Here is an 8,310-nt window from a genome sequence, read left to right as displayed (position 1 = left end):
TGCTATGTTCCCAAAGCTCTCTAACTAAGGCCTGGTACTAAGTAGGAGCTAAATGAATATTTGTTGGTTGGATGAACAAATCCATAAACCCACCATGAGTACAATGCTGTTGGGAAGATGCTATTTGAAAAGGGAAGGTTGAAGCTACAGGACCAGAAGGTCACTGGGATCAAGGGGACAGAGGGCATATGAATGGGATCACAGTGGAGGCCATGAGCCAGAGGAGGAACCCCTCAACCTCTGACTCTGTTGGGAAGGGCGAATTGGCGCCTTGTTTAAGTTTGAATCAGAGGGGGACAAGTGTCTGGCACAGTGGTTAAGAAGCCTCTTAGGATGCACACATCCATATTGGAGTCCCTGGGTTCAAGTCTAGACTTTCTTAGTGATCCAACTTCCTGGTAATGACCACCCTAGAGAGCAGCAGGTGATGGCTCGAGTACCTGGATTCTAGCCACCCATATGGCAGACCCAGATAAAATTCCTGACTGCTTTGCTTTAACCTGGCCCAGCCCTGGCTGTTGCAGCCATCTGGGGAGTGAACCACTGGACAGATCTTTCCATGTCTCTCTACCTTTCAAAATAAATAAATAAATATTTTAAAAGGATCAATGAGATAAATCCTTAAAAGAAAAAGAAAAGAAAAGAAAAGAAAAGAAAAGAGGTGAAGGGGGAAGGAAATTAGAGGAGATCCCAGCCTATGCCTCTGTTTTCTTGGGAAGCAGAAAGTGAGATCCCTAGCTGAGGTGGAAGGGAGGGCCTATAGGTTCTAGGCAGCTGAGGACAGCTGAATGTCCTTGGGGCCCTGGTCCAGCCATGAGCCTAACCAGTGGGCACCCTCTACTTGTGACTAGATCCTTTCCAGGGGTTCTAGGGCTCAAGGGGGAGTTTTGGGAGGGAGGGGCATCAGATGAGGGATACAGCTGAGGGGTGGGAAATATGCTCCTCATTTTTTTTTAAAGACTCATTTATTTATTTTGAAATTCAGACTTACAGAGAGAGAGGGAGAGACAGAGAGATCTTCCATCCGCTGGTTCACGCCTCAGATGGCTGCAACAGCCAGCGCTGGGCCAGGCCAAAGCCAGGAGCCAGGAGCTCCTTTAGGGTCTCCCATGTAGGTGCAGGCGCCCAAACACATGGGCCATCATCTGTTGCTTTCTCAGGCCATTAGCAGGGAGCTGGACCAGAAGTGGAGCAGCCAGGAACTGGCACCTATATGGGATGTTGCATTACAGGTGGCAGCTTCACCTGCTATGCTACAACACAGGCTCAATATGTTCCATTGCTTTAAATTATTTATTTATTTATTTGAAAGTCAGAGTTACACAGAGAAGAGAGGCAGAAAAAGAGAGAGAGAAAGAGAGAGAGAGAGAGAGAGAGAGAAAGAGAGAGGTCTTCCATCTGCTGGTTCACTCCCCAGATAGCCGCAATGGCTGGAGCTGTGCAGATCCAAAGCCAGGAGTCAGGAGCCAGGAGCTTCTTTCAGGTCTCCCACATGGGTGCAGGGGCCCAAGGACTTGGCCATCTTCTACTGCTTTTCCAGGCCATAGCAGAGAGCTGGATCAGAAGTGGAGCAGCCAGGTCTCAAATCGGCACCCATATGGGATGCCGGTGCGCCACAGCACCAGCCCCCAATATGTTCCATTTTTAAAAAAGTATTTTTATTGTGCTAATTTGAAAACATAACAGGAAAGGAGGTGGGCATTGCAGCACAGCAGGGTAAACTGATCCTTGGGACTCCCACATCCCATATTGGAATGCTTGGTTTGAGTCATGACTGCTCCACTTCCGATCCAGCTTCCTGCTAACACATCCCAAGAAGCTGTAGAGATGCTCAAGCGCTTGGGCGCCTCCCACATGTGAGACCCGGATGAAATTCCTGGCTACTGGCTTTGTTCTGATCCACCCTTGCTATTTCAGGCATTTGGGGAATGAATCAGCAAATAGAAGATATTTCTGACTGCCTCTCTCTCTCTCTCTCTCTCTCTGCCTTTCAGGTATATGAAAATATATAAATAAATTTTTAAAAAATACAGTAAAGGAAAAGAGAAAAATATAGCCACCTAAACATAAGACATTAACATTTTATATATTTGTTTCATAAACTTTTTTCTGAACTATTTCTTTTTGTTTTAATTTTACTTTATTCAATTGAGAAGCAGAGAGAAAGAGAGAGAGAGAAAGAGAAAGTGAGCTACCATCCACTGTTTCACTTCCCACATGCCCACAATACTGGGCTGGATAGAGGCCAAAGCCTAGAGCCAGGGACAGTATCCAGGGGTCCCACATGAGTGGCAGGAGCCACTGGAGCCATTACTGCTGTTTTTAGGGTCTGCATTAGCAAGAAGGTGGAGACACAAATAGAGCCTGTACTCGTACTCAAGCTCAGATAGTGTGTTGTGGGACACAGGAGCTTTAACACTAGGCCAAGGGCTCACCCCTTCTAAACTGTTTCAAAGTGAGTTTTAGGCATCCTAATATTTCTCACCCAGACACTTAGCAAACTTCTTCAAGACATACCCACAATACCACCTAACAATAATTTCCTGGGGCCACTGTTTGGTGCAGTGGACTAAGCTGCAATGCCTCAGCTAAGGATCTCACTTTCTACTTCCAAACTCTGGTCCACAAGGCGTAGTCCCAACCACCCACCTTCTCTACCACCATTCCATATGGGCACTGGTTCAAATCCCAGTGGCTCCATTTCTGATCCAACTCTGCTAATATCCCTGGAAAAGCAATGGAACATGACCCAAGTACTTGGGCCCCTGCCACCTGCATGGGATACTTGGGTGGGGTTCCAGGCTCCTGGTTTTGGCCTGGCCCCTGTCCCCTCTCTGTCACTCTGCCTTAAAAGAATAGTTTTCTAATACGTATTGCCTTTTATATATTCAGATTTCCTCAGAATGTGTTTGGTAGATGGATCAGACGTTTGTCCTGTCTCTGAAGTTTCTCTTTTTTATCATCTAGAATGCCCTCAATCTCACGATTTCTAGGACATTTGTCCTTTGCAGTGACTGTACCGGTCATCCAGAGAACAATCCACATTCTGCGATTGGCTGATGCTGCTGCTCATCTGCCTGATTTTTCCTGTACAGTTGTACATTAGCTCAGGGCCTTGTTTAGGTTTTGCTTAGAGGTTTGGGGCAACAATGCTTCTTTTTCTTTTTTTAATTTTATTATTTGAAAGGCAGAGTTACAGAGAGAGAGACACAGAGAGAGACAGAGACAGAGATTGCTCTTCCATATACTGGTTCACTCTCCAAATGGCTGCAATGGCCAGGGATGAGCCAGATGTCTAGAACTCCATCCAGGTCTCCCGCATGGGTGGCAAGCCCTTGGGCCATCCTCTGGTGCTTTCCCAGGTGCATTAGCAGGGAGCTGGATCAAAAGTAGAGCAGCCAGGACTTGAACTGGCACTCATACAGGATGCTGGCATGGCAGGCAGCAGCTGTACCACAAGGCTGGCCCCAACAATGCTTCTTAAGTAAAGCAGGCGCTGATGTTCTGGAATGTTAGGTCCAGAGAGCCTTGAGGGACACCAGGGGCAGATGTCGTGCTAGCGTTTGGACAAACATAAGGTTGGAGATCTGGAGGAAGAACCGGGTTAGAGACAGTACTGTGAGGGCCACCACTCAGGAGATGGGATGAGCAAGGCAGAGAGAAACCCCAGAACACCTGAGGAGACTCCCAGGGATGTGGGAGCTTCCAGAGGGGTCAGTGGAAGTTCGGGAACAGTGAGTTGACTAGCTGAGGCCTGACAGTCGACAAAAGTCCTGCCGTCTTTCCCCTACCCATGCAAATCCAGGGCCCCTTCCTTGATGGGTCCGTTGGAGGATCTAGCAATGACACCAAGCATCCCTAAGGGAAAACTGCAGAAGGCTTCAATGATAGGACGTCTCCCAAATCAAAACTAGAAGTCCAGGAATTGGATGGCTGATGAGGGATGTGGTTGGTGTCACAAGGTCTAATTAGTTGTATCAACAGGCACAAAGCAAAGGATGAACCCAGAAGGAGCAGAAAGGACCTCAAGATGGTGCCATCTCCATCCAACTCTGCTGTGGAGGGGACCTAGGGGTCAGCCAGGAAGCTTAAAGCTATGACAGGTGCTGGGTCTCTGGGCTGGGCAGGAACTGGAGCTAAACCATAGTAAGAAGGAGGACTGTACTGCCTTCATCTGAGGCCGGAAACACCCTGGACCACCGGGCCATGAGCCTGTGCTGTGTCACAGAGGCAGCATGCTGTGAAGTTACGAGCACAAACTCTGGTCCACAAGGCATAGTCCCAACCACCCACCTTCTCTGCCACCCAACAGCTGGGTGACCTTACCCAGGTTCTAGAACTTCTCCATGATCTGGTAAAGCTGTTTTGTTGGAAGGGAACATGAGCAGTGCTTGGCACCTGGTGAGCCCTGCAAAGGGTATAGAGTGTTGTGGTCAGCCTCGCAGTGGACAAGAGCCGCCTGAACCCCCAGAGCTGACACGGGCTGTCTTCTAGCAGGTGTATTTCCGGCACCCCCGTTTCATTACAAACACGCCCACCGTGACGCTGGCATTCTCTGCACTATACATCGTAGGGTTTTTAATATATTCCGTTCCACTACTGTTTCTGTGCAGGTTAAGTTGACCCTTGTCAGACCACACGAAGGGATTGTAGGGTGGGCAGATTAAAGTCAGCCGTGTGAGAGAGAACACGAAGAAAAAGTGGCCTTAACATAGGTCGGGTGTGACGCGATTGGGGGTTCCTTCAGGGTAGGAATCCCAACAATCATTCATTAAAAAAATACAGCCAACTTGTTTTGGGGGCTCACTTTGTGCCGGGTTCCAGATCTTACAATCTTCACAAAAATGTTGGCATAGGTTTTAGCAGTCGTATTTTACATTCAACATCTGTCCTAGGTCTCTCAAGTGATTTCAATTTGGTCTGTCTCCAAAGCCCCGAAAACACTACTTGAGCCCAATAACAACAAGGGGACCAGGACCCACTGCAGATGTCAGAGAGGCAGAAGAGGGGGGAAGCAGCCGAAGGCCACGCGATCCCGGAGCCCGGGCGCCTCCTCCTCCCCGTCCGTCCAGCACGCTGGGGAGCTGCCAGGCCTCCACCTCGCCGCATGGCTACGGCGCCCCTGGGCAGAGGCTTCCTCTCGGCCGCACGGCCATCTGTCTTCCTGGCGGGGCGCTTCTGATTGGGCGACTCGATCAGGTGGCTGCTGCGGGCCAATCAGCGGAGGCCGAGGCCTTGGGCCTCGCAGGCGGCTCCGCGCGGTGGAGCCTGGGAAAAAGGGGCCCGTGAGCCCTCGGCGGTGCTGGGGAGAGGGCCGCTAGCCTCTGTGAATGCCCGGCACGTCCAGTTGGCGACTCTGCTGGCTCTTTCTGCCACCGTCCCTGCCCCAGCACCCGGAGAAGGGCGGACAGCCCTTGTCGCGGGCTTTGAGTCCTGCCCTAAAGTTTCCACGGATTTTGGGGCCGCTTTCCCCTGTGGCTTCCGCAGAGCTCCAAGGGTTCTCTGTCTTCCGGCTCCTAACGCAGGCACCCCGGGACGTCAGTCTCTTTTTTAAGAAATCACAGGGCAGGCTCTGTGGAAGAGCGGGTGAAGCCGCCACCTGCGGTGCCGGTTCAAGTCCCGGCTGTTCCACATCCAATCCAGCTCTCTGCTGTGGCCTGGGAAAGCACTAGAAGATGGCCCAAGTCCTTGGGTCCCTGCACCCACGTGGGAGACCTGGAGGAAGCTCCTGGCTCGTAGCTTCAGATGGGCACAGCTCCAGCGTAGACCAGCGGATGGAAGACCTCTCTCTGCCTCTGCCTCCTGTAACTCTGCCTTTCAAATAAATAAATAAATAAATCTTAAAGAAAAAAAGAGAGAGAGAGAGAGAGATGTCACCACCCTGCAGACAGACGCTGCCACCGCCCTCGTCTCCACCCTGGTCCCAGGGCAGCCTGGCTTTGGATCAGCACCGCTGATTGATGGCTCTTCTGTCTCTCTGCTTCCCTGCTGTGGGGTGGGTGAGGGGGGGACACGCCTCCCTTTGCCTGGCAAACGGTGTCCCCTCCCGGCCCCACTTTGCTGGGCATTTACCCAGTCTCCCTTGGTGGGGGCCATCTCCCCGACTTAATCACCAGCTTCCCCTAAATGCCAGCTGTGCCTGTACCTCAGTGTGTCCCCGAGCTGTGTGCCAGACTTCCAGACTCACCACCTGGATGTCTTACCTGTAGCTCAGGCCAGCGTGTGTACAGTATTCCACAGATGTGTGTTAAGCCATGTGCAGACTTAACAGTGGAAGTATTTTAATGTGGGTACAGTTGTCCCTTGGTATCCATGGGTGACTGGTCCCAGGACTCCTGTGTGGGTACAGTTGTCCCTTGGTATCCATGGGTGACTGGTCCCAGGACCCCTGTTGAAATGAAAATCTGTAGGTGCTCCTGTCTCTTGTATACAATGTAGTATTTAGAGAGTCCTTCCGTACATGTTGTCTCTACATGACCTATAATACTCAATACACTGTAGGTGTTATGTGGATACTTGTTATACTGTATTTTTTAAAGAATTATTTTATTTGAAAGAGTTACAGAGAGAGAGATCTTCCATCCGCTGGTTTACTCCATAATTTGCCACAATGGCCGGAGCTGTGCCAATCCAAACCCAGGAACCAGGAGCTTCTTCCGGGTCTCCCATGCGGGTGCAGGGGCCCAAGGACTTGGGCCATCTTCTACTGCTTTCCCAGGCCACAGCAGAGAGCTGGATTGGGATTGGAGCAGCCGGGACTTGAACCGGTGCCCATATGGGATGCTGGCACTGCAGGCAGTGGCTTTGTCTACTACGCCACAGTGCCAGCCCCGATATACTGTATTGTTTAGGGAATAAGGACATAAACGCCTGTACATATTTGAAGCAGATGTGAATATTTTCCCAAGTATTTCTGGCCTACTGTTGGTTGAATCCAAGGGTGCTGAACCGGGGCACACTGAGGGCCATCTGTATGTAAATATTTATTTATTCCTGTGTGCCAAGAGCTTGGAGCACGGTGTCTCCTGGGACCAGCACGTGGTGGCTGCTTCATTACGACATGCTGAGTGCACCTAAGAAGAATTTGGCATGGCTGTTAAGTGACAGCACTGGGAGGCAGTGAGGAAATGGCTCAAGTACTTGGGTCCCTGCCACCCATCTGAGAGACCCAGACTGAATTCTAGGCTCCTAACACTGGCTTGGTCCAGCCCTAGCGGTTGTAGGCATTTGGGGAAGAACCATCAGATGGAATCCCTCTCTCTGTCTCTCTGCCTTTCATTTAGTAAAAACAAGCAGGCAACAACATACATGCCTGGAAAGTGATTAGCAGTTCCCTCCCTCTTTGGAAGCGAGGACAGCCTGGAAATTCAGTCCCAGGAGCCTATGCCGGCAATGAGGGGAGCGAAGGAGTTGGGAACCCTGAGACCTCATCCTGGGATAGGCCTGGCCCCATCGCCTCCAGGCAAATGCTGGGTAAATGACCTAAAATGCAGAGAGGAAAGTCTCCCTTCTAACATTCCACTTCCGGGGCAGACTTGGGGTTCTCTCAGGGGAAACAGCACTGCCCGGGGATGTAGGCAGGAGACTGGCCTAGGGCTGTACCCAGCCTGGGAGCTATAATGACCAAGGATCAAAGCCCAGTTTCTTGGGGAGGGGGTACTGTGTAAGTTCTCTGAAACAGCACTACCATCTGTGAGGGTTACAAATGGATTGCCCCTCATGGAGATAGGTTCTTAGATTCTTAGAATTCTGGGGGAAAAAAAGAATTCTGTAAAGATTCTCCTTGAATCTCTTAAAGGCTTCTAGAACGTATAGGTTCTGGCTTTTTGTTTTGGTTTGAGACAGGGAGTGGGCTGCAGGGCTTTTATGGCTTGCTATCGCCACCGTGTGACTATCAGGGGAATTACAGGGGGAAGTTCTCACGCCCAGGAAATGATGTCTGGATTCTGGCGATGTCAGATTGAGAATGAGCTCTGGGTTGCCAGTGTCCCCCTTCACTGTCCAGGGTCCCGAGGGCCCCCAGAGCTAGTTATTCCACCTATGGGGGAGAAGGCAGCCCACCCTGGGCTCAGGGCACTGTGTCTGCTCTGACCCCAGAGTCGGTTGACTCCGGAGAGTGGTGTTTAAGGCTCCTCACCTCCCCAACACCTGCTTTGTCCTTGGACCTGCTTGATTCAGCTGCAGACCTGCCCCGAGAGCTCTCTCTGCTTGCTCCTCCCTCCCCGGCCCTCCTGGAGCTCTCTTTGACCGTCCTCAGATTCTGGCCCATATGGGATGCTGGCATCGCAGGTGTCACAACACCAGTCCCTG

The sequence above is a fragment of the Oryctolagus cuniculus genome, chromosome 6 (genome assembly GCF_051225735.1).
Source record: "Oryctolagus cuniculus isolate XC-2025 breed Fujian yellow rabbit chromosome 6, ASM5122573v1, whole genome shotgun sequence".
Lineage (NCBI taxonomy): Eukaryota > Metazoa > Chordata > Mammalia > Lagomorpha > Leporidae > Oryctolagus > Oryctolagus cuniculus.
The sequence above is the reverse complement of the archived record's forward strand: the minus strand, read 5'-3'. Positions refer to the sequence as shown.